General features: G+C 41.0%; 1 long non-coding RNA gene across 1 annotated transcript; it reads right to left on the bottom strand.

The window, feature by feature from the left end:
- Positions 1–2533: 2533 nt before the first annotated feature.
- LOC128351489 (uncharacterized) lies at positions 2534–26048 on the bottom strand. The gene is made up of 4 exons (XR_008319798.1): positions 25446–26048; positions 21473–21512; positions 12024–12054; positions 2534–8595 (listed from the first exon to the last, which is right to left on the bottom strand). It is a non-coding gene; the product is annotated as an uncharacterized LOC128351489 (long non-coding RNA).
- Between the last annotated feature and the right edge of the window lie 1085 nt (positions 26049–27133).

The raw sequence follows: 27133 nt of genomic DNA, 5'->3' as shown, positions 1-27133 counted from the left end.
CAGATAATCTAGAATTTCTTGCATTGAGCAAGTGGTTGGACTAGATCAGTGGTTCTTAACTTGGGATGAACACATCCCCTGAGGGTGCGAGATGCCCTTTCTGGGGGTGCGAGACATGCCAGATTTTTAAAGATTTATTTAGAAGATAAATAATTGAAAACACAAATTAAGCACAGGCACATAATAATAACTACTTTTAAAAATCACACCTATGTATTTATTAACATTATACATCTTTTAACGATTTTGTAACACAATTTAATCTGAAATCATAGAAGATTATATGAGATAACACGAAGTCTGGCACAGAACTCTTACCAGCAGCAAAGCACAACCAACAATGAAAACATAGTCATAAGACTCATGAATGGAGTCGCTTATTGGCTGAGTGCTGTTCAGACCACTTTCGTTGTTAAATCATCTTGCTACAAAATACAGTGTACCGCCATGTTGAGGGTTTTCTTGATGTATGCACAGATGATTATGTGGCAGTAATGTGGCTTTGTTTGAATAGCGCATTGATTACAGTTTACTTCTACATCAAAACTCGACAACATCTCTGGGTAGTACTTGAGTATTTTTGTGTGCCTACTGTACTATTATTTGTGGTGAGTAATGTGTGTCAAGGAACTGGGATGAACACGGCAATAGACACCCCTCCACAATAAAACTTTTTCTGGCTAAAGTACGAGCACAGCTCTTATATGGAGCCCAACTTGGCATTTACTCTAACTTCATAAAGATGAAATCCATGCAATCCAAGTTCCTGAGGAACATTTTTCAAGTACCTTGGTGTGTGCCTAGTGCTGTCCTATGTCTGGAAGCAGGACTGCTTAAAGCAGAGGCCAGAGCATGGATTAATATCTTTGCATTCTGGCTAAAGCTGGTTTTCCACCCCGTAGGTTTAGCTCCACTTGTGCTAATGGATACCTACCACTCCAAATGGAAAAGTGAGTTGGAGGAAAGACTGCATCATTATGGTTTCTCCCCTTTTGCTTTGATAACTCTGGGGTATGAAAATGCCAGGGTCAAACTCAGAAAAAGAAAATATGATATGGAAGCATCAAATTGACCAGGGCTCTGTTCCCATGGGTGTCCATTTGGGCAACCAAGTTCTGAGTTTTAACCCTGCTAGATATCTAAACTTGATAAATGTACCAACATATCGCAGAGCTTTGACACAGGCACGATGTAATGCCTTGCAAACAGCAGTCTTGGAAGGGAGATATATTGAAACAACAGCAAATGTGGTCTTTTATTGCCAGTTTTACCGAGATATATGGCATAAATATATAACTCCTTTTATTAATTGCCATTCAGACTGCACAGATTCCTTTTATCTTGATTATCTTTTAACTGACCAGAATGACTCAAGATCTTATAATGTGGCTACGTTCTGTTTAACAGCCAGTAAAACTCTCCAGAAGTTCATTTCTAGCTGATCTATGTGTTTAACCACTGTATCATAACCTTGTCGGATTATTTTGCTGGGCTTCTGTTTGTAAACTGTGCTGGTCTGTGACTGTAATAAAGGATTGATTGACTGATTGACAGTAATAGCCAGAAAGAAGTTATCTGCTTTTATTCGAAAACTTCCAGTTTGGATAAAGTGTGTTGAGAGAAGAAATTTCACTAACTTTCCTTTGCTTGAACAAACAGTTGTTTCATAAAATGAAGGAATTACCATCACAACTTAAGTGCCAAAGCATTTACAACAGTTGAGTGACTCTTTCCATGGATATTTTTCTAGTGGAGATCTTGATGTGACAAAGAAATGGATATTGGATCCATTTCTTTTTAATATGGATTCCATCAATGATAGTTATTTAATGAAATAGGATTTCATTGAATTATGAGCCAATGGACAAATCTGAATGCAGTTTGAGGCAGTGAAAATTGAGGATTTCTGGTGTGTGCTCAACTAGCACCCTTTCCGCAACTGGCAAAGACAGCACTGGAGATTCTTGTGCCATATGCAACTACATACTAATGTGAGCTAGGATTTTCATCACTCTTACACATTGAAACAAAGTCCAGAAAGTAACCACTTAAATGTGAGTGATGACATGTGTGTGTTGCAAAAAAAAAAAAAAAGTTCCTCATTTCTTGAACATTGTTGAACAAAAGCAATAGCAGAAGTCGCTGAGGCTGTAAACCTTTTTTTAAAGTGTGTAATTTTTCATGTACTGTATTCATAATTTTCCTGTAAAATTCAAATAAATATATAATTCTGTCTCTTTCATTCTATACTCATGATATATCTTAGGTTTTAAGAACTTGCCTTCATTAATGATTTTTGATAAGGGGTGCAGAAATGTATGTGGAGAACCAAAGGGGTACAGGCTGCAGTGAAGGTTAAGAACCACTGGACTAGATGCTCTACAAGACCTTCTCCAACTCAATGATTTTATGAAGGGAGATGGGGGCTTGGTGAATTGTGCATGGGGAGGGGCTTAAGGCTGGGTAGGTTGTAACTGGGTAGAAGCTGACTTCTTGTTTGAGCTGGAGAAGAATTATGGGGTTACAATGATTGTATTCTATTCATGATTAACATTATAAGCCACTGAAACATGTATTTTCAAACGAAGAAATGAGAATTTCTGAAACTTCACTAGTATTACTTAATGACTATGTGTGCAGTGAAAAAAACACATAGTGAATATTCTATCTGGGAATGCCTTTCTTTTCTTTCTCTTCTCACCTGCTCACACGGAATCCTTCTTTATGTTTACAGAGCAGCTTACAGGATTTATACTGGCAACTGTGAAAATCGTTGCATAAATCAAACCTATATGAACCCCAGGATGTATAATTTTCTGCATGGCACCAATATGGCTGGCAATTTACATTAAATTGCTATGTTTTGGTTAAATGGCACCTTAGCTACCAAGCAATTCTTTGAATACTTGTTTCTTTAATTATTATTTAATTCTGTGGCTATGACTGGCTTTCAGTTAAAGAGGGTACTACTGACAAATTCAATTAAATGAAAATAGAGGACTTAATGGTCCATGCTAATGATTCATTTCATACATAATATTTTATCATTTTTCCATGAAAATTTGTAATGAGTGCATAGCATGTATTAATAAATGCTTACATTCAGACTACATTTAGTACAGTAATTAAAATGGTTTGCTAATAATGTTTGTTTATAAGTGGTTTAAAAGCCATTTAAGGTTTCTTTCACATCATAGCACAAGTTTGTGCAAGAACAGCTTTCTAGAAATAAAAAAATAAATCACACAAATAGACATTTCAATGAACAAGTATGCAGCATTTTACAGAAATAATGATAGGAATGTATTTATTTTTATGATACAATACAGGGTTTGTTAGAAAACTAGAACATAAAACTTGCATGCTTTAGACCTGCCTGATTTTCAATTTATTTGCTCTTTAATGTGCTAAAGTTTAGCATGATTCTAGATGAATCCCGAAATGAATAGTTTCTCCTCAGTTCTACAGTAAAAATTAAAATCCTAATTTTTATCTTTTCCTCCATGTTTTGTTCAAATATATACATAGAATAAAAACCCTTGTTAAAGTAAACCCCTATGCATATTTTTGTATTTAGATGAAAACAGTTGATATTCTGCCCATCAAAGATAACCTTTGTGATTATTTCCTTATTAGCATGGTACTCTGTAGATCTATTTGGGGGAAAATAAGCCCCTATCCATGGACTCCCAGTAGAGTGGTCCTGAAAACCTAGTTGTTAAGAGGAAGGTTATCAGTCAAAGCCACAGGTACAATAATATCTCAGTGTCATACTTGGATCATGTCAGACTTAGTGGAATCCAGGAAGATAATAATATTCAGATATTCCATCTACTACATTTCCCCAGAGAGAAATGTTATGGCGATGGAGTCAACTGAAGGGGATTTTCAGGTAGTTTGTTGTCTTCAAGGAGGTTTGACAAATGTCACAAGCAAGAGATCCAACTTATTTTTGCACAAACCAAGATGGATCTTACTCCAACCCACAAATGAACACTGAAATTTCCTCAGCACTTTCAGCACTGGTAGGTGACATCATTTGAAGCAGAATCTCCACAGCACTGAACTCTATGTCCAAATTTGCAGTCTTTAAATCAAGGGGGTTTCCTTGTGAAGTTCATGATACACCTATCTCAGCAACTTGGAGAGGACAGAGGCTCTGAACGGAGAAATATCTTCACCAGGATCTCATTCACTTGACTTCATTCATCTGCACCCACATATCTCTCTCTTCTTCTCATTCTCGCTCTCTTCGTCTCACTCTCCATGTACCTTTGTACTTTCTTCTTTCCTTGCCCCTCCAAAAGCAAAAATTGCACCTGCCATCCACAACTGTGCCATCCACAACTGTGCTCTTTCTCCCTTTTACTTGACCTCATTACCTCTTGACTCCTGCTGTTGATGCATTTCAAATGCCTTTTAAAAGCCCACCTCTTTAATCACATAGCTGCCTTTTCTCTCCTTTTGGTTAGGTGACTTAAATTGTAAGACTGTGGACAGGGCATATGGCTTATTTTCATTTTATTTCCAGCATCTAGTTCTTGAAGAGGATCATGAAATAAAAAACTACTAAGACTACTATTTATAATAATTGCCTCAGGAATATATTTTCAGGCAGCACAGTGGGCTTCAGAGGGAAGGTGAGATAAGTATAAATTGTTTATAATTGTCCCTTCCTTTGTGCAATGGCACAGCATTAATCTTGATGTCAGCCGTTATAAGTAAAAACAGACAGCACTCTGTAGACCCTATGACAGCAGTCACATGCCATTCTGGAGATGTTTCCAGAAGCATCTGCTTCCCCTGGTATTGTGGAGCATCAATAGCCCATGCAGTGGAGCCTGATCCAAGCTCGGACTGTGGTGGAAAGTAAGAGGGCTAGAAACCTACTTTACCATCATGGTCCAGATCTGGATTGGGGGTCCTGTAACATTATTTGCCCTGGGGGAAAAGCTTTAATTGGCTACAGTGGTAATTTATTTCACTTTTCCTGTGTGAACAGCTGTAACATCTAGCTAGACTTTAAGGGTTGAATTAGCAGTGACATTGAACACATCATCATCTTTTTTAAAAATGTAACAGTCATGGGGGGGTCCCCATTCCAGATTCACAACTGTGACACAAGTAGAGAGGGGTTACATTCTTCCCCACACGCCACAGTCCTGATGAAATTATCCCTGTTATTTGCCCCCCAAGCAAAGCTGCTCTTGGTGCCAAGAGAACTACCTGTATCATCGTTCTCCTCCATCATGGTGGCTGCTATTCTTTTCTTTTAAAGATGGAAAGACAAATTTAGTGTCAGTTTTCCTTCCCACCCCATTCTGCTGCATTTGTAGATCCAACGTTAATCTACTCTGAATGAAAAGATAATCAAGTCATTTGTAGCTGATAGTTGAATCCATGTATTATCGGAAGGGATTCAATAATTCTTCATCTTGAGTTGCTCCCTATTCCAATTATTAATTTTACCCCAGAAATTATGCTATTCAAATGACACCCTTTCCCCTACTGACTGCAAACCATATTCTCCAACCCCGCATTCTTATGTAGGAGAAATGCCTAACAGCTGGGATGAAGTATTTGAAACTTGGGTGCAGCCTCTCATCAAGAAGCACCAACTTAAAGCAGGAAGAGAGTTTATTTCTTATAGCCACAGAGTACACATGTCATCCGATGATTCCAGGGAGGGTACCACAAAATACAGGTATATGGAATATAACGGATCTGATCTTGTGCCTTTCCCCACCCAAGCTTTAGAGCCAGCATTTCTACTCCAGTGATTCTGTAGCCAGATACTAACACAATAACATCTGTTAAAAACGGTGCCGCTCTGTGCTGACCACCTATAAAGGAGCCTTCTCTTTCCTGAGCACTGGCTCTGCACTGAGCCAGGAACTTTCTGCATGGTTTGTGCTGGACAATGTTGTACAATCAGGTTCAAAACGTGGGGCCGCTCAGCACTGTTGCACATGTGCAACCTCAAAGGGTGAAAAGAAAATGGGACAAGGCAGGGGTCAGTGACAAGTGGCCATGCACGGTTGGTGTATGGGTGAAGTGGGGTGGAACAAGGGCAATAGAAACGATGGGATTTTTGTTTTCCCAGGCTCTGACAGCAGCTTCTGGAAGGCGCTTCTTTTCTGTCACACGCAGATTGCAATGTGCACTGCCTTTTGGTGAAAGGGGAGACAGCCACAGCCATAAAAGGCTGAGTGCAGCTCAGTTACAGACCTGAGGGCAACATGTGCTCAGTAACAGAGGGCATCAGAAAGACTACAAGCTGGGTTTGAACACCGTTGCTTTAAAATCGCATGCGTGTTTTGCTTCCCCCCCCCCCCACCGCCCTATTTATGAGATCTGAACAAATTCAGATAGAAATGCATGAAAGAACACAAGATGACAAGTGATCAAAACTAAGCATCTTTTTGCATGCATGCCTGTATCTGAGGCTGAGTCCTATGCCCTCTGACTTAGGAGTAAGTTCCCCAGAAGACAGGCTTACCTCCAAATAAACAAACAAAGGCTAGGACTCCACATTCTCAAATATTCACTGGGGGGGGGGATCTGAAGGTATCCATCCATAGTTAATAAGCAGATGTGAAATGCAAACAAGTATCAGAAATAGATGGACTAAGTACAAGTGGAAAATATTCATAAATTTCCTTTTAAATGGTTGAGTCTTTGAATCTATTTTCCTATGCTCATACAAATCATATACTCCTTTTAAAAAGCATGAACAAAGATCACGGAGCAGATTGTAAACCAGGTGAATTGCATGTCTGTTTACGGTTGTGTTCCACACACACTATGTATCATTAGCTAAACTATTCCCCAAAGAAATATGTAGCAAACTTTTTAGAAAATGAATTGATCTGATGACAATCTGTTGGCATTTTTAAATTTCTTTCAGACGTTACAGGGCATTTCATCTGCTTTATCTCCTTGGATTCATTTTTTTTTAACTGCAGCTACAGCTTTCTCATAACAATCCATTTGTTTCCTTTTGTACTTAATTTCTTCAGTGCTTATCAACTATATTATTTGATTTGATATCATTGCAATTAAGAGAAACACAAGCCCAATGTGTTTGAAGTGATTTTTTTTTCAATTTGCTTTTTAAGCATTTTCTTGGAGGATGCTCAAATTAAAAATTATTTTCATAATGTAGTTCAAAATCTAGTGTTATTTTGCAGTCTAGTCTGCACACATATGATGTGTAAACTCTAGTAATTTCAATTTGGACATTTTATTTGAATACATCAAAAACACTGTAGTATCCCTTTTTACCAATTTCTATATATGTGAGATAGACTTTTGCCTGCTTAATTAAATTTCTGTGGGGTGATTCATTTAGTAACGGATAAGATTTCTACAATCATTCTAGACTTGGGCACCTTATACTGTGCACCCAAAGAGTGGAAGAATGTTTCTTTTCATTTGAACAGCTGTCTACAAGACCATGTGACAAACCACATTTGAAACAGAGGGCATCTTCAAAAGCAATTTGTAATATAGCAAAGAGCAAAAAGCAATATAGTTATAGAGGGCTGCTGTTCAAAGAAAAACAAATACAATTCCTACTGGGTATCCTTATTAGGATTAGTAGCTGACATTCAAAACAAGGAAGCACAGGTGCAGCAAGCGAGCAGCCTAACAGAACTTCCCAACTAATTGCACTGATGCAGCAGGGAAGCGGCAGTTTTTGACACCCTCTCCTTCCCCAGGAAGCCCTCTGTATCACCCCAAAATATGTCCCCGAGGGCTGCACAACTCTTAGGGGCATAGTTGCAGCACTTTCACTTCGTTGCTCTGAATGTCAACTTTAATTTATATGCCACTTTTCCACACAAACATTTCTGAAGTAGCTCACAACAAAAGAAACGTAATAATAGCCATGCATCAAGCATAATGAACACAACCAACCAATACCCATTTATCACATAGCTAATCAAAATATCATTCTAATAACAAATCTACTATCAATTATTTTCTAATGGTTTTATTTCTTAAAGCAAATCTATTACAGATAACAGTATAATTCATTCAAATAACACAATAACCAATGATGTCAGCTAAACAAATAAACACAGCAGCAAAGATATCAGCAGTAAGAATAAAATATGGATACATTAATATAAAGATTTAACAAATACCATTAATATAAATCCACCCAAAATTAGAGGTCTCAAAGCCATAACAAATCGGAAGGAACAAACCTGCTTTGTCCCACACCTGGGTTGTTTCCCCTCATGTCTTATTTGGGGCAGTTCTGTTCCATAATATGTCTCATTTCTCTGCAGTGCTTCTCTCTGAAGGTTGAATGAGTTGGCACCTTCACTGGAACTCCTGAAGGTGTGATCCTTTGTTGTCATCACACTATAGGTGGCCTGACTGTGGCAAGCTCAAAGAGAGATATCTCTTCCCAGGACACAGATGAACTCAAGGAGGAAAGCCATGCTACCCAGTTGATGTTCCTGGGGTCCTCCAGCATTTCCTCCAGCAGTGGTATCGATAGCAGGTTGATATGCACTGTAAGTGTCTTTCTCCAAGCTTCTTGATTTTTCTATAGCTGTATCTCCTGTTGTTTGGCCCAAGGCCCTAGATAAATCCAAACAAAGTAGTTCATTGAATGCAAGCTTAAAAGCCATTTTAGTCTATGACATCAATGGATTAAGTTGTACTCTGGCACCATAGACCTTTTTACTATGATCAGTGATATAGAAACTTGGGTGTGCCCCACATGAGCTTCTATGTCCCCTCCACTGAGGTGAATAAGAGAGCCCTTGCAAGCAGAATAATATCAGGGTAGTGGGCACCAGAGTCCTCACAACAAATTGATAATTCAGAGTGCAAGTGTTGTTTTCATACGCAAGAAGACAACATTGGATACTACAGACCTCTTGCACATCTGATTATCAGCTTTTCATAGGAACATAGGAAGCTGCCATATTCTGAGTCAGATCCTTGGTCTATCGAGCTCAATATTGTCCACACAGACTGGCAGCGGCTTCTCCAAGGTTTCAGGCAGGGATCTCTCTCAGCCCTATCTTGGAGATGCTTCCAGGGAGGGAACTTGGAATCTGGATGCTCTTCCCAGAGCAGCTCCATCCCCTCAGCAGCACATCACAAACGCAAAGCGGAAGATCTGGTCAGAATAGGGTCTGAAACCCACTGGCCACCTGTTTGCTTCCAGCTTCATGATCTCCTTTCAGGTTTGTGCATGCATTTGGAAAAGACGTCTCTGTTCCAACAAGGGGAAGAACCCTCCAGCCCCCTCCACTGGCCAAAGCGGACCCCTGGGAGTTTGCAGCCTTCCCCTCCGGCGAAGAACCCCTTGACAATGGAAAGGCCAGAGAGGGAGCAGCTGCAGGGAGCCGCCCCACCCCAGTCCCCCTCAGGAAGAGCTCTTCTCCAGCTGCCAGCTGAATGGGGACTACAGAAGCACAGGGAAGGATGCCTTGGTGGGTGCTGCCACTGGCCAGAGCCGAGGAGTCGCCACTGGCACCATTTCTGTGCAGGCAAGAGCATGTTTGGGGTGCATGTTTGGTTTTCAGCATAGTAATGCTTAGAGCATTGGACTAAGACCAGGGAGACCCGAATTCACATCCTTGTTCAGCCACAAGTCACGGGGTGACTCTGGGCCAGTCACTGATCTCTCAGCCTAACTCACCTCACAGGGTTGTTGTGAGGATAAACATAACCATGTAGGTTATGCAGAATATAAATGTACATATACATAAATACATACACAAAGAAACACATATTTGCTTTTGTGAAAGGAATTTAGCCCCAAGGTTTTATTTATTTATGGTGGCTGACATCCACCAGTCACTAGCAAAGTGACACCAACAAAGCACTAATAAAGTGCTTGTGGTAGGCTGTTGCACTAGAACAAAGGTATTACACAAGCTATTTGCACTAAGTCAGAAGCTTATGTTCCAGACTAGTGTTCTGCTGCCACAAGCACAACTGCAACACATTTCATTTGTTTTAAATGGAACTTTTGGGCAATTGCATAAATTCTTGGAATTTTAGCACAACTATGCAATCTTGTGCTAGCACAACTTTGATTGTTCTAGAAGTGCTTCACTTGTATTTGTCAGGATATCAGCCAGTACTGACACCACACTCTTCAAGTCAAAGATCGGCCGCTCACTCGGCTCTGTCACACAGCCAGCAGAGGCTGTGGGGATCAGGGGCTGTGCAAGCCTTGGAAGTTCCAGGATGCCCCGCGCAAGTGCGCGAGGCATCCTGCAGAGACCCCTGAGACTCCCTCTCTCTTCCTGGAGAGACCTCCAAGCTGCTTGTAGCCTCCCGGCCAGGGATCTACTCTTGTGTCACTGCGCACCGCAGTGAGACATGACCAACAAAATGAAATTAATGGAGCACTCACTCAGATAACCTCATTTAAGGGGAGGGTGGTTTAGGCGGGCTAGCCACCTTGGGAGCACCGGGCTCACCTGCAAACCTGGTGGTTCCCACGACCACTGGAAAGTGGGCTAAGCTCCTTTAGCCCACGTTCCAGTGATTGTGAGAATAGCTTCAAGGTCTAACAACTGAAAAAACAAAGTAAGACCATAAAAATAAACAATACATGCCAATATATTAATATATATTCAACAGATGGCAACGGGAAAACAAATTCAGTGCCAGGCCAACGTCCCTAGAGATGCCACCACAGAGAAGGCCTTCTCACAGGCCTTCACCCACTTCACCTCTGAAGGGACAGGAGTCTGGAAAAGGACCCGTGAGGCTACTCATAATTTTGTGGCAGGTCAATGATGGTGGTCCTTCCAGTTCATGGGATCCCTGAAGGTGCTTAGAGATTTATCAAGTAAAAGAAATAATTGATTTACTGTAAATAAAACTTTCAGGGGCGTTTCAATGAACCTGCCCCTCTAAAAATTAAAGACTTCTTACTTATGCCACTGCAGGAATCATTCTGAGGAATCACGATTATCACAATGTTTATCAGCCCCCTAGTGAAGATCCTTTTCCAAATGTGAGGACTTCAGAAGACCTCTATACACTAAACACTAATGGATTATAAAATGTTCTTGCTTTTTAAAAATTAACTTGGCAGCTGTTTTATTACTTATTATTTATGTAATGAAATTGTTTATTACTTATTACATATTATTTATGAATAGTAAAACAAGAATCAATTCTAGACCACCAACTCTTGTGGTATCCTAAAGACTAACCTATTTATTGTGGCAGGAGCTCTCTGTTTAACAGAAAAATCTTGTGTTTGTCTTTCTGTACAGCTCAGTGGAATGTATTCCCCCAAGAGGACTTGCACTAAGCTAACATCTGAGTATGTTCAATCTCCATGTGCTCTCCTTAAAAATTACCTAGATATTGAAACGACAGACAATACATGTATTGTGTTTATATTGTATGCCTATGAGTAAGTGGCATGGCATGGCCTACAAAAAGTAATTATATCTTTGCATTATTACATGTAAAAATAGGGGAGTGAAGTTTCTCGGGAGCTGTTTTTTAGCCAAAAGAAATATACCAGTAATGCTATACTATGGAAGCTGGCTGTAACAGCATGTAAAACCCATTTACACAGCTAATTAATCATCATGATTAATTGAACCAAAAAGGGGGATAGAGTACTTGAGTAAACCAAAATTGCTTGGTCATAGCTTAAAGGTCTCGAAGTTGTGTGTGTCTGTGTGTATGTATACGATAAGGATCACTGCTGAGGCAGGTTGCAATGCTTGAGAAACGTAGCAGTTCTCCAGCAGAAATGCTTTTGGCAACTATTGACCTTTGAGTTCCTAACCTAAAGGATATATAAACACCACAATGTTTTCTGGCAGGTTTTCCCTGATAACCTGCTGGAAGAGGCACAGAATATCCTGAAGCTATTTTACATGCACAATTTAACAATTATGTGGTGAGGGCAGGGATGATTCTGTTAAGCTTCTGGGTTCTAACGGCAGATGTTTGGAGGCTTTACACATTTACAAAATGAATCTAAATACTTACTCTGCATTATGAATATCATGACTTACCTAATCTACCTCCAGTCTTCCAAATGGAATACTAAATTGGGAGAAGCACAGAAGGAAAATTTCATGGAGATGGTGGACACTGCACCAAAGGAATAGAATAAAAACTCCGCAGCTAAGAAGAGTAAACAATCAGGAAGCTATTATTTGCTTTTAAGCAACTATGCCATGATTCGGTTGCTCCTGTGTGTACACTGTTTCTCCAATGAAAAATTGAGTGCTGTGTCTCTAAGGGCTGCATTGTTCTTTCCTATGAGTTGGGAAATTACAATAGGAGTCATGGCCATCCACTATATGTGAAGATCATTCCCTGTCTTGGAAAGAAGTGTTGCAACCCTGCATTATGTATTATGTATGGAGCGCGACAAGCACACTAGAGCACTCCAGAATGCAACTGGTTCAGACATCATACAGAACCTCAGATAGAGTCAGGCTCTGCGTGATGTCCTTGAGTCTTGGGAATGGACATTCCCCTCTCCCATCCCCACATGTGTATCCCCTTCCTATCTAAGTTAAAATAAACTAAGACTGGTCATGTCATCTGAAACCCCCCACTCTTGGCTTATTCTAACCCACTTGTGTCAAATACCTAAAGTCTGTAATGCACTTCAAACCTTGAATACAGATCTCAGGTTGTTTGAAGCAAGTAAATTAGAATAAATTGAGATTAGTGGGTTCTGATTGCATGATCAATCTCAGCTTATTTTACAGTAACCTAAATAGTAGTAGTAGTAGTTTATTTTTGGTCATTGACCAGAAAAATACAGATACATACAATTCATAAAAACATTAAAAAGAAAAAAGAAAAAGAAAAAACTCAACTTAGATTATAATAGCGATCTTCAGTATATAGTAGTATCCAACCATTCAACTACATAACATGAATTCTACTAGCAATTAGGCAGAACTTAGCAACTACATAAGAAATCTTGTCATCATGGTCCAATAAAAGATGACATATATAAAAATCACCAGAACAGCCTGGAAAATTGAATAAATATGGGGTAATATACATACACACTGTGAATGTCCCTGTAAAAGCTACAATACAACACATGCCCTGTTGTTTTGATAGCTCCCGGGTTTAAGGGGCAGAATCTGTCAGCAAACAAGTCTTTGTTAAATCTACCTTTGAACACAACCATGTGTAAGACCTTGAACCATGTCTGAGATGTACATATCAGGCAGTATCAAAATATGATTATATATCTGGCAGGGCATGTACACAAGATTTGGTTTCCTAACACTGCTCCTCTTGGGATAAGGCCTTGATCAGTCTGCCATCTGAAGCATTTTGACAGCACACCAACTTGGCCTGGTCAAAGCTGATCGCTGTTAATGCTTGCGGTGATAGGCCTTAGTAAGCAACTTCTGCTTAAGTGGATGTTCCTATTTAGAAGTGGTGTCAACCCCATGAGCTTTCCCAGAGAGCAGGCTTTACTGCGGGTTTTCTGTGAGGCTTTACTGCGATTTCAAAGTTGCCCCAAAAACCGAGGCAAAAAGTGGAATTTTTTACCCTGCATATAGATCAGGCTCCACTCTAACACATGATGAAAAATCTGAATTGTGTGTGAAGTGTTCCCCAGTAGTTTTCAGGAACTTCGGAGTAAATTTTGCTGATATTTGAATGCACACCTCCATTCCAGAGGAAATGCGAACTAAAAGGCAGGTGTGAAAAACTTCCATAGGATAAAGATTTGTTTTGAGCCGGAACAAAGATGGAAAGCCAAATCAGATTCTACCCTGAAGAGCCCAGCCTCCAGCTGAAAGACTGCACTGGAGATGCTGTGAGCTGTTTGGAATGACTTCCAAAGGAATTTAGATTGTACCACTTCTAATCAGAAGCTATCTAGGGAAAATAGCGCCTAGGGCAAGCACTGAAATTGCGCCCCCTGTCCAAACATCTGACACCCATCTTTCAGATAACTTTACCATAATATCAGCTGAAAAATACAACACAAGCTCATTAATCTTTTAATATTTCAAAAACTATTTAGCAGTGGGTGTAGCCAGACCATAAAATGCTGAATAACTACAAATTTCAGTATGCTGGGGCTCATGAAATATCCAAATACTATGTGGAGGTGTACCTGGAAAACTAAAGTGCCTGTCTAATTCTCTGCTATGCATTGTAGCATCACTATTACATAAGTTTTAAAAATAAATGGAGAATTTGACTTTTCCCAGATACTCTGAAAATAATTAAAGGATATGCAGAGTAAACTGTGTCACTGCTTGGAATATATTCTAGTATTTCAAAAAGACAGTTAAAATGAGAGAAAGAGAGCAAGAAACTCCCAGTGGGCTAAGGATTTCACACTGATTCAAAGACAAACTCACCATTAATAGCCATATTATTAAGACATCACATTTAACTCACTTATCACAAGAAGCAAAGTAAGAGCAAATGAATACAATCCTAGCTCATAAGCTTCAGCTCAGTATTCACAAGCCCTGATTCTCTGTACATAGTGCCATTCTGAATATGTGTACAGTTATATATATATATATATATATATATATATATATATATATATATATATGTTTTTACCTGTAGCCCCTTCGGGGCGCTTCCTAAAGGTTGTGAGGTGGGGGGTCTGCAAAGGTTCCCCCTCCCACCGCTGTCCTCTAGGGCCTTGCAGGGACCATTTGAGCATGTGTGGTGGCCATTTTTATTTTATTTTTTTAAAAAAATGTCTGCTGAAAACAAAATGGCTGTCACACATGACCAAATGGCCTCTGCAAGGCCTGGCATGGCCTAGGGCCTCACAGGGGCCATCTGAGCATGCACAGTGGCCATTTTGTTTTTGGCAGCCATTAAAAAAAATAATTTTAAAGAATCGCACCTCCTTCATGTGGCGCCAGGGGCATGTGCCTTGCCTGCCTCATGCTAGATATGCCCCTACTTCTAATGCTGGGAAAATGGCATATGGTCCAAGTTGGGCACCATATAGCAGCTGGACCAGGGCTTTGGATTCAAACAGCCTTATTGATGATTAAAATGGAACAGGCCCCTCTGGAGTCAAAAAGAAGCAGCCAAAATGGCTGATGTAGACTTCCATGCTTTTTGTAGCACATACTCAGAGTGGGACTTATGGGTGCCAGAGGATTGAACCTAGATAGGAAGTAGTCACTCGTGTTGATATGGGGTTGGAGAGCACTCACTCCTGAAGTGCAGGGACATTGTACTGAGCCTAAGTTTCCACATAAGGTCTTGACCAGCAGTTGTTTCACTACAGCAAACAGGTATGTTCATGTGGATTTCATCATGCAGACACCAGAGAAAGTAAACAGTCACTTGCAGTGCCAATGAAATAAAAAAGATACTTAAGTGCACAGTTAGGTTCTAATGTACTGAAGTACTGAAGTATTCCCAGTTTTATCTGGCATGTGCCCCTTTATTTCAATGGGACTTTCTGTATACAGCTTAGAGGATTGCAGCTAATGTGTGCATGGCTCAGAAATACTTTTTTTCCCTTGAGTGGTCTGATACTGTGTAAAATTGTGTAAGTACTGCAGCCTAAGTGAGCACCAACAAGATAACTCATGGCTAATTCACACAAACATTTGCAACATTTGATATCTGTGTACCTGATGACTTCATGATGATATGTTCATGGCAGAATGTCTGATGTAAGTACTAAGAAAGTTCCACTGGTGGTGTTTGATTTGTAATCTATAGCCTGCCCCATCCTCAGGGCAGGTAATAAAAACAAGCTTTCCCAGCAGAACAGAAAACAATTCACTGATAAAAAATAATCACCAACATTTCCTTACTCTTTCCTCCATGTAACCCTGAGCTCAGCTCAAATTTTGTGCCAATGTAGTGTTGTGGCTGGCATGTCAGACTGGGCTTGGGTTCAAATTCCCTAATTATGGACTTTTACATATATCTTACCACTGCAGGAACATTAAGAGAATGGAAGAAAAAAAATATCCCTACAGAGAAAAACTAGAAAGAAAGAAACTCTCTGGAATATTTTGCACTCTTGGGGACAAAGCAAATGTCAGTGACAGGTCAGACTGTCAAATTGATGGAAAATTGATGGAAAGCATCCTCAAGGATAAAATTGTAAAGCACATAGAAGAACAGGCCCTGCTGGGAGATAACCAGCATGGCTTCCGCTAAGGTAAATCTTGCCTCACAAACCTTTTGGAGTTCTTTGAGAGTGTCAACAAGTGGGTGGATCAAGATGATCCAGTTGCCATAGTATACCTGGACTTCCAAAAAGCTTTTGACAAAGTTCTTCATCAAAGACTCTTGAGGAAACTTAGCGGTTATGGGATAAGGGGACAAGTACATGTGTGGATTGCTAACTGGTTGAAAGACAGGAAACAGAGAGTAGGTATAAATGGAGAGTTTTCACAATGGAGGAAAGTAAGAAGTGGGGTCCCCCAGGGATCTGTACTGGGACTGGTGCTTTTTAATTTATCCATAAATGATCTAGAAGCAGGGGTAAGCAGTGAGGTGGCCAGATTTGCAGATGATACCAAACTCTTTCGTGTAGTGAAATCCAAAATGGATTGTGAGAAGCTCCAAAAGGATCTCTCCAAACTGGGGGAGTGGACGACAAAATGGCAAATGCGGTTCAGTGTTGGCAAGTGTAAAGTGATACACATTGGGACGAAAAACCCCAACTTCAAGTATACGCTGATGGGATCTGAGCTGTTGGTGACTGACCAGGAGAGGGATCTTGAGGTTGTAGTGGACAGCTCTTTGAAAGTGTTGCTTCAATGTGCAGCAGCTTTTGAAAAAGCCCAATGCCATGCTAGGGATCATTAGGAAGGGGATTGAAAATAAAACTGCTACTATTATAATGCCCTTATACAAAACTATGGTGCGACCACACTTGGAGTACTGGGTACATTTCTGGTCACCACATCTACAAAAGGACATTGTAGAACTGGAAAAGGTGCAGAAGAGAGCAGCCAAGATGATCAGGGGCCTAGAGCACCTTCCTCATGAGGCAAGACTACAACACCTGGGGCTATTTAGTTTAGAAAAAAGATGACTGCGGGGAGACATGATAGAGGTCTATAAAATCACGCATGGTGTGGAGAAAGTGGATAGAGAGAAATTCTTCTTCCTCTTCCATAACACTAGAACCAGGGGTCATCCCATGAAATTGATTGCCAGGAAATCTAGGACCAACAAACAAGTACTTTTTCACACAATGCATAATCCACTTGTGGAATTCTCTGCCACAAGATGTGGTGACAGACAACAACCTAGATGGCTTTAAGAAGGGATTGGATAACTTCATGGAGGAGAGGTCTATCAACAGCTACTAGTCGGAGGGCTGTGGGCCACGTCCAGCCTCAAAGGTAGGACGTCTCTGAGTACCAGTTGCAGGGGAGTGGCAGCGGGAGAGAGGGCACGCCCTCAACTCCTGCCTATGGCTCCCAGCGGCATCTGGTGGGCCACTGTGCAAAACAGGATGCTGGACTAGATGGGCCTAGGGCCTGATCCACCAGGGCTTTTCTTATGTTCTTATGTAGACAAACACCTTGCCACATGGATGCCTTCTGAGAACTTGATAACAGACCAAGGGGGGCACGGGAAAGTTCATTTATTCTGGCCACAAGCATTTTCTGGCCACAGAAAAGATTAAATTCAAGGAAATGTGTGTCTATGTGTAGAAAGCAATAATACTTTGATTCCATGGTAAATGAAATAAAATGGGGGGTGGGGGAGAGTTACTGAAGTATGTTTGTTAGTCATTTAGATTTATAGAGTCTTTAGTTATTACAATAAATAAGTGCTTCTTTATTCTGCAGGTAAAATGCAATATGTGAAATAACAAAATCTTCTGCATTTTTCAAAAGCTCTATGCATCTCTAAAATTCATTTGGAACTATTACTAGAGTTGATCAACATAAAAGGAATGCCAGGCTTCAACTCCTTGTGTGCAACTGGAAAACTCTTCATTTCAACATTTTAAGAGAGCAGTTTATAATGTCATTATTAGTGCTGCACACATTTGGGAGAGGGGCCTCTCTGCAGTCAGCGAAACTGCAGAGAGGTGCGGGAGCTGGCTGTGCAGGCTTCCTTCTTTCCTGTGAAAGGACCTCTGGTTTCCCATTATATGTGAATGTGTCCAGAGAGAAAGTTTGAGGAGCAACTCCTCACACATTTTTTTAAAGGGAGATACTTGTGGTGGGGGGAGGGTTAGGAGAGGAGAGCTGGTCTTGTGGTAGCAAGCATGACTTGTCCCCATAGCTAAGCAGAGTCTGCCCTGGTTGCATCTGAATGGGAGACTTAATGTGTGAGCACTGCAAGATATTCCCCTCAGGGGATGAAGCCGCTCTGGGAAGAGCAGAAGGTTTCAAGTTCCCTCCCTGGCTTCTCCAAAATAGGGCTGAGAGAGATTCCTGCCTGCAACCTTGGAGGAGCCACTGCCAGTCTGTGAAGACAATACTGAGCTAGATAAACCAATGGTCTGACTCAGTATATGGCAGTTTCCTATGTTCCCATGTTCCTATGTAGATATGGGTATGATATGGGAAGTTCTGTTAAATGAATTTAACCATGATAATTTTAATAAGTTATTGATTACAGATTATGTGAAAAAATACTTTATTTTGTCTGTTCTGAACCTGCTGTCAATTGAATTCATTTTGTGGCTCAGAGTATTATGAGAAAGAGAGACTGATCCCTAATTTTATAAACTTCTATCATGTCCCCCATTAGCTGTAGTTTTTCCTAAAGCGAAAAGCCACTAGCACTTTCACCTTTCCCCATAGGGTTCAATCCCTCCATCATTTTGGTTGCTCTTTTTTGCACCTCCCCCAGGTCTACTATATCGCTTTTAAGATGCAGTGATGCCCAACATTGTTCTCCGCATTCCAGGACTGGCTCTACCATTGATTTATATAAGGGCATTCATTTCTATAACAGACAGGCCTCAGTTTACATAAGGATTCCCACTTTTGTTCAGTACAGAGAGTTAAGCCACACACATCTAAATGGTGCCCTGTAGCAAGGCAATTATTTTTACTGGGCCACATTTTCTGGCGAAACCCATGCAAGAGATGTCCCTGACAGACAGAAATGAGAGAGTAAAAGATAATGCTAAGCCTACTGACAGAACAAGTAATATTAACAGCAAGGGCTTTTGATTTAGGCAATTGTGCAACATTATTCTTCTCTCCTATGCCCTTCCATTGAAAGAGATTTGAAAGCACATGCCTGTCTCATCTGTCAGCAAGTATGTTATAATATGGGGCACGGGAGTAGCTTGGTTTCCATCCAAGCTGATGCATTGCCACTGGTAAGCAATCATCTACACATTGCTTGTCATGATATCTTTTGCCTCAGATTCTCCTCATGCTTTGTATCCACTATACTGTGAGAAAGTGGCAATGAAAGTGTTGTTGCTATTTCAGGCATAAAAGGCTTATGCCCCAAATCATGTCTTACAATTCTATATGTATGTTGTTTCTGCTGTTTTGTTTTGTTTTTAATTTTTAAACAAAAGTATATCTTTAAATATGACATTTTCTGTTTGTGCTGGTTCTCATCTTCCATTTTGCTCCTTTAATATGAGCTGGTCTTGTGGTAGTGAGCATGAATTTTCCCCTTTGCTAAGCAGGATCTGTCCTGGTTTGCTTTTGAATGGGAGACTACATGTGAGTACTGTGAGATATTCCCCTTAGGGGATGGGGACGCTCTGGGAAGAGCAGAAGGTTCCAAGTTCCCTCCCTGGCATCTTCAGGATAGGGCTGAGAGATACTCCTGCCTGCATCCTTGGAGAAGCCACTGCCAGTCTGTGTAGACAGTACTGAGCTACATGGACCAGTGGTCTGACTCGGTATATTCAGCCCTATATTCCTATATTAGGTCTGCATGGAAGGGAGACGAGGGGAAGCAGAATTTCTCAGTTCCTGAGTGCAGCCCTCTTTGTATCAAATAAGCTTGGGGAATCAGAAATTAAGCCAGAAGAAGAAGGAGAAACAGATGTGACCTCAGGAAAGCAGAGAACATGCAAATAGGACCATCATTCTCTATGGGAAGAATCAGATAACCATTTCCCATATATAGTGGCTCTAACATCATGGAGATATCTGCAGCCTTCAACCACATAGTGAGCTGAGAATTGCCACATGAAACCTTAGGAAATCTGGGAAAGTAGGAGCATGAAATACAGGAGCAGGAACACTGCTACCAGGTCGAGGTGATGGCTACCTCTCATCTCATCTTTGGGGAAGGTGTCAAGTTGCCACTTTGAAGTGAATGGATTCCATACTATGGGAAGGTACCAGTGGCAGCACATGCCTTCATCCACAGATAGTGAACTGAGAAGTGCCACATGAAAACTTAGGAAATCTGGGGAACCAGTGGCAGCACATGCCTCCTACTCCTTCTGTTTGAATTGGAATTAGTAGAGACAAAATGCATGTCCTTGCCCTTCCACTTACTCATAAACAGTTGGAACTAGAAATATATCTGAAAGAATGGAAAGCTGAGTTTCTCTGCTTCCTGAACTCAATGGTACTTTCCCCATGTAAAATATTTAGACAGTGGATGTTAAATCTACAATTCAAGCCCACTTTTGGCCGATCGTGAGAATCTCCTCATACATGGAATTAAGTTCCACAAGATTTTTAAAAGAAGTGTGGCCATGGTCAAACTTCCAAAAAAAAAATTGTGAGGCCTCTCTATTTTAGTTGATGAGCAAGGGCATTTCCAGGCATATGGATATTCCAAGTTTATATATCCATCAGACAAAAAGGGTTGGATACCTTTGGAAGGAAGTTGGAGTTGGAGAGAATCTGGTTTGCATGTAGAACATTCCCATTCGAGAATGTAGAAACACCCATTTGAAACCTGAGAGCCACTACTGGTCAGTGTAAACATCACTGAGTCAAATGAAACAAAGGTCTGATGGTCTAGCTGTGTCATGTCGGACCTGTTAAGCATTCTGTCAGAACTCTGAAGGAGTTCTGACATTCCTGTGGGACCAAAATTAAATGACTGTAGAGGCCTAATATACATAATCTGCACAATATAAAGCTCAATGATAGCTTTATAATTTATAAATTATTATATAATTTATGCTGGCCCTATCCACCCCCAGCACAGCATCCCTCCAGTGGCTGTTGCTGGTGTCTATCTTATGTTACTTTTTAGATTGTGAGCCCTTTGGGGACAGGGATCCATCTTATTTATTATTTCTCTATGTAAACTGCTTTGGAAATCTTTGTTGAAAAGTGGTATATAAATGTTGCTATTGTTAATTATATGCACAATTGAGAGGTCAATCAAAACTTCTGGCCTGTGGCCTTTAATACCAAAGGACAACTCTGCACATATAGTCAATTATTTCATTATTTTCCCCATAAAGCAACATCTTCAGTTGAATCCCCTGAGTTTAAAAAGCAGCATGCAAAGTGTTGCAGGAAAGCTATCAAACAGAATAAGCAAGCAGAAGACCCTTAGCAGGTGTACAAACCTTTGTGTACATCTAATGTGCCCGCTGCATTAAGACCAGTCTGTTTCAGCGTCCAGGTTGGGGAGAAAAAGGAATAATTAAATGCTTTTACTTTGATAACATTACTAAAAATGTAGAAAGCAGACCTAAAACTCCTTTTGGATATTGTCAGTAAAATCAAGGCATTGTTGACAACCCAGAGAGGCCTTGTTCTTCACAAGAAATATGCATACACTTGGGATCCCTCTGTATTTACTTTACACTGAGTGTAATAGACAAGTGCTTTCTTCCTCTCCAAAATACGTGCATAAATATAGAAGATAAGTGGTTCTATTAATGTTCTTATCTGTGAGGCTGGAGAGCACTTTTTTCTGAACATGTAAATATTTCTCTAAACGGAAATACAATAGGAAAACCTAGTAAGTGTTCCCTGCAGACTCAAAAGTAATGTATTAATACCCTAAATGGCATTTTTCTGTTGCCTCCCCTGTACAAACCATTGTTGTGGGAAAGCTCAAAGAAGAAATCTGACAGAATTCAACTGTCTACCAATAAATCACTTTTAGATATATTTTTAAATCAATATCTCTCATTGATACCCATATTGATGAGACATCTATCTGAAAAATATCTGAGAGTGCTTCACCAACGCAAGTATTTGAACTCGGTCATATTTTTCCTTTGAACTTTTTCACAAAGAATGTTTGCATACAGGATACAGAAAAATGCCTTCTCTATCTTATGTGCCATTAACATAACAAAATATTGTATTTCCTTCTGTCACACCTGCTGAAACATTACAAAATGGTCAATACCTTAACTTGAGCTGAACTGATAGTGCACTTTTTCACCATGAAATGAAATATGCCTCTCATAGTATTAGCAAAAAGGAAAGGAGTCATGCAAACCATAACCACATGAGGACAATCCTATCCATGCATAAAATTGGAACTGTTTCAGTATGTCTTCTGAATAGCACCTGATGCTTTGAGATTGTTCATGATTCTCTGATCTCCTCGGCCTATAGCTCTTGTAAGAAATGAGTGCATTTTCAGATTTTGCTGCCAAATATTTTTGAATCTCATTTGTCCTTAGTCGTGAATGATACCTGAGCTCCATGAGTATGAACTTGAGTCCACTTACTCTACAGAGACAGTCGCTTAATCTGCTACTCAGAGCAACACTGGCACAAAGGTCATGTGTATTGTATGTATATTGTACAAAGGTACAATGTGATTGCTTGCATGTATAAGGTCTTTGATTTAATCTCTGGTATCTGCAGTTAGGGCTGAGAAAGACGCTTGTCAGAATCCCTGGAGAGCAGCTGCCAATTACTGTAACCCAAGCCTGCTCAACTTTGGCCCCCCCAGCTGTTTTTGGACTACGGCTCCCATAATCCCCAGCCACAGTGGCCAATTGCCAGGGATTATGGGGGTTGTAGGCCAACATCTACAGGAGGGCCGAGGTTGAACAGGCCTGGTGTAGACAATACTAGACCAATGGCCGGACTCAGTATAAGGCAGCTATATAAGTTGTGTGGCCCACATGGTGGAAGTAACTCCCACCTTGCAATGCACCAGTACTGCAAGGGCTTCTTCTTGTCAGTTTGGGAATTGCAGTGAGACCAGTATGAGAACCTGTACATACTTGAGGTTTAGCACTGATCTCTTTGCCTGATCCCTGCTAGTGGCATTGCACTCAGTGGGGCACTTAGGTGATTTTGGTGCCTGAACCAGAAGGGCTTCCGAGGGCTTCCCCACCACAAGGCTTTATTTTTAATTTTTAAAAAGAAACCTGAATTGGGGGGGGGGCCTCCTGGAGGGCCTCATCAGAAGCCTGCTGCCAGCCCACCACTATCCCGCACCCGACCCACAGATTTTTGCCATAATTTCAGCCACCATGTATGCAGCCAGGGGGTGAAGCAGGGGTGTAGCTATAATTGAGCAAAAGGGTTCAAAGAACACGGGCCGCCAGTCCCTGAGGGCCCTCCAGCTCCACACCTCCGTATTATCTTCATTATGTCCCTCACTCTGGGGGGGCCGCCAGAGAGAAGGATGAACATGGGCCCCCTTTCCCCTAGCTATGCCCCTGGAGTGGAGGATGGGGGGGTGAGCCGAGCCAAGCAGGCCTCCCATCCAGGTGGTGGCGGGTCTGTCTGGTCCGCCCAGCACCCCTTGAGAACTGTGAGGCACTCTAGCGCACCTGCACAGAAGGAATCGAGTGCTTGCGACACTCGATTCCTACTGCGCAGGTGCACTAGAGTGCCTCACAGTTCTCAAGGGGTGCTGGGCAGACCAGACAGTCCCAGAGGCTGCTTTGCCTGCTGCCGCAACACGGGGGGAGGCCTGCCCCCACCCCCGGCCATGCACATGGTGGCTGAAATCATGGCAAAAATTGGATGCAAGACAGCATAAAGGGTCAGCAGAAAAGGGCAGCAACAGAGCATGGAAGAGCAAATCTTCCCATCCCTATCTGAGCCCCTAATCCTGCCCACTTTGTACACCTTTGCTGGGTAATCTAAGAAAACAAGACAACTCCACTGTATTCCAGGTTACCATATCTGTACCTTACTTTGGTTGTGTTCTCACGATGAGAACAATTGCAGTTAAAGAGTTAACTGCAACCGGCAAGCCCTAGATGCCCCCACAGAGGGTTCTCAAGACACACTCCATGGGAGCTCACAGGGTTTGCTGACCACAATTAACTCTTTATCCATGATCGTTCTCTTTTGAGAACATGGCCTTTGTATCCTGAATGAACCAAGCTTGCCAGGAGCCTTCACATCATCTCCTTTTCTGCCTTTAGTATGAGAAAGCAATACTTCCTAACAATTTTCTCTAACATGGAATACCAGGACATTTTTCACACCTGGCTTTTGGTTCGCATCTCCTCCGGAATGGAGGTGTGTGTTCACATATCGGTCAAATCTGCCCCTGTCCCTGCGAGCTATTGGGGAGCACTTCACACACAAATTCGGGTTTTTCACTGCGTGTTAGAATGAAGCCCAATTTATATCCAGGGTTAAAAAAATCCACTTTTTGCATCAGTTTTTTTGGGGCAACTTCGAACTCGCAGTAAAGCCTCCCAGCAAACCCGTGGTAAAGCCTGCTGTCTGGGAGAGCTCCAGTACTGTCTTGACTGAATAATAAAACATCTCTCTACAGAAGCCAGGAATCAGAATCTCTTTTCAGGGTTCATGTTTTTTTGGCCAGAAATCTATTTGCTGATCCATATTTACAGTAGCTTTATTTGTCATCCAACAGATGTTTGGACAGTTAAAGTCCCCTCTGGGAAAGTGCTGTGTGGTTTTGAACAACTCAGTAGTTGCTCAATGAATATTTTTTCGTACTGTCCTGGGGTGTCTGTAACAGCTGCTGACTGCATTTTGCTCTTTGTTTTTTTGATCATCTAGACTCACCCAAATTATTCTGCAGCTACACTCAGTCTTGTCAAATGTCTGTAACGTTTGCAAAGCAACACATCTCCTCCCTCTTCTTTATTTTATCTCTTATTCATAGATGCACACATGCATAGGCCTAAAGGAACAATTGCTCAGGTGACAGATAGATAGATAGATAGATAGATAGATAGATAGATAGATAGATAGATAGATAGATAGTGGACTGCCAAGCTGGTAGATTTTGGATATTATTTAAAGCTCAGATGATCCACAGTCTTGCATTAGCCAAATCATTTTACATGTAGGGATATAATTCCTTTCAGTGCATTTCCCTGGATATCTCTGCATTTCCAGATATTGCTTCTGCATATTCTTTACAGAATTAGAAATGCACTTTTTGGTACATTTGTAATTTTCACAATTTTTGGCATCCTTGTTGCATATTGCATGTTTCAGTACTTCTAAATTCAGAACTGCAATCATGTTACCTGAACAGGATATTCTAAAAACTGTCTTAATTGCGGATAGTAAGTCCCAGAAGCAAAGGCCTGATTATTGCACATGGTTGCCTGGAAAGGATACAGTTCAAAATACCTGCACTGTCATGAAGTTCAGTTAGATTACTTGACCAAGTCACTGTTCTTCAATATAATCCATCTCACAGGGCTGTTGAGAAAATAAAAGAAAAACATAGGCAAAACCCCCAGGCCACGCAGAGGCCCATTGCGCAGGGGCAGCAGCCTCCAAAATGGCTGCCGCACCAAGGGGAAAGTCCTGAACGGGCTGAAGAATGACTGAACAGGCCATTTTTGGACAGACAGGGGGCCAGTGAGGAAACCTCCACGGACCCTCCTGCCGCCTCGGAGAACACCACCAAAGGGGGTGAGCTTTTTTGCTTTTTTAAAAATTAAGTTCACAACCCCCACCTCAAACTGAACCAAGGGGTTCCAGACTGAACTGGCCCTGGTCCAGTTTGGGTCTGGTTTAGACCCCTAGCCCTCAGCTCCTGCCTATAGGCTTCCCAACAGCATCTGGTGGGTCACTGTGTGAAACAGGATGCTGGACTAGATGGGCCTTGGGCCTGATCCAACAGGGCTGTTCTTATGCTCTTATGTACTTATAACACTCCTAAATATGTCTCTGAGTGACATATTTAGATCTGTGTGATCACACAGCCCTCAGGAACATTTTTGCATGAAAGAGCATTTCTGAGGGATGGAAAGATCAGGAAACCCCCCCCCCCACCCCCAATGTAGCAGACTCTGTATTACTAAACACTGCAGAGGCACTTTGCATGTAGTGCCTCTACACTGTCAGTGAGAATCTCAACCAACATATATTAAATCTATTTGTCATTGCTAACATACAGAATACTGCGTATGTGTAACTTAGATTTTGATTTCTCAGTGATCATATCATTTCCCTCTTTTTCTCCTTTTCAGAACTGATTACTGACCTAGTTCTCATGGTTAGGAACTTATTTAAAAGGCAATCCTACAAATAATGGATAATAATCCTCAGTTGCTTTAAAGAGGCACTTCCTCTCCGCATAGGGATCATTTATCTACCATATTCTTTTTAAAACAGAAGGTGGCATCTGAGTGAATTTTAGTCTTGTTTGTTGGGATTTTGTCATGGACAGTCAGTTCTTTGTGTGGTGCATGCTTGTCTATGTTTGAATGTGTCTATGTACTGCCTTGGGGTTGGTCGCAGTTTCTTTGCTACTTACTTGCTGTATTTCAAGCTGAGAGGTTTTTCCACTCTGCATAAGAGAGTCTGTTTATGTCTGCTCAGCCCATGTTTTAGCTGGTAAAAACTAAACTTGTTTCTCAATTAAAGTTGTTTCTCAGTAAATGTTGCTTCCTGTACAATTACTTATAGAGGGTGAGTAATTTCTCTGCAACACTGATCATGTCTTTCAAAGCTTGGGCTGATCCAAACATAGTCAAAACTATATCTCCATTCCCACTATGAACATTATCTGCTTCATAAGATGAGCTGAAAGGGGTTTGCAATACAAGAATTAACTAGAGATAAGTTGTAACTGCTTTGCTCAGCTATGAACACTTGAAGTGAGGTAACAGCAACAAAAAATGTGAAGTTCATACATTTTCTACTGGAATTGAATCAATGAAGTTTCATTCTACTATTAATTGGAGTTTTAAAAAATATTCATTTTCTAATATTATTCTAATAAAATGTGTATGTTTTCTATAATGCCTCTTTTCTTGGTCACCTAGCATTCAAGGTAGGAACATAGGAAGCTGCCATATACTGAGTCA

The sequence above is a fragment of the Hemicordylus capensis genome, chromosome 3 (genome assembly GCF_027244095.1).
Source record: "Hemicordylus capensis ecotype Gifberg chromosome 3, rHemCap1.1.pri, whole genome shotgun sequence".
Lineage (NCBI taxonomy): Eukaryota > Metazoa > Chordata > Lepidosauria > Squamata > Cordylidae > Hemicordylus > Hemicordylus capensis.
The sequence above is the reverse complement of the archived record's forward strand: the minus strand, read 5'-3'. Positions and strand labels throughout refer to the sequence as shown.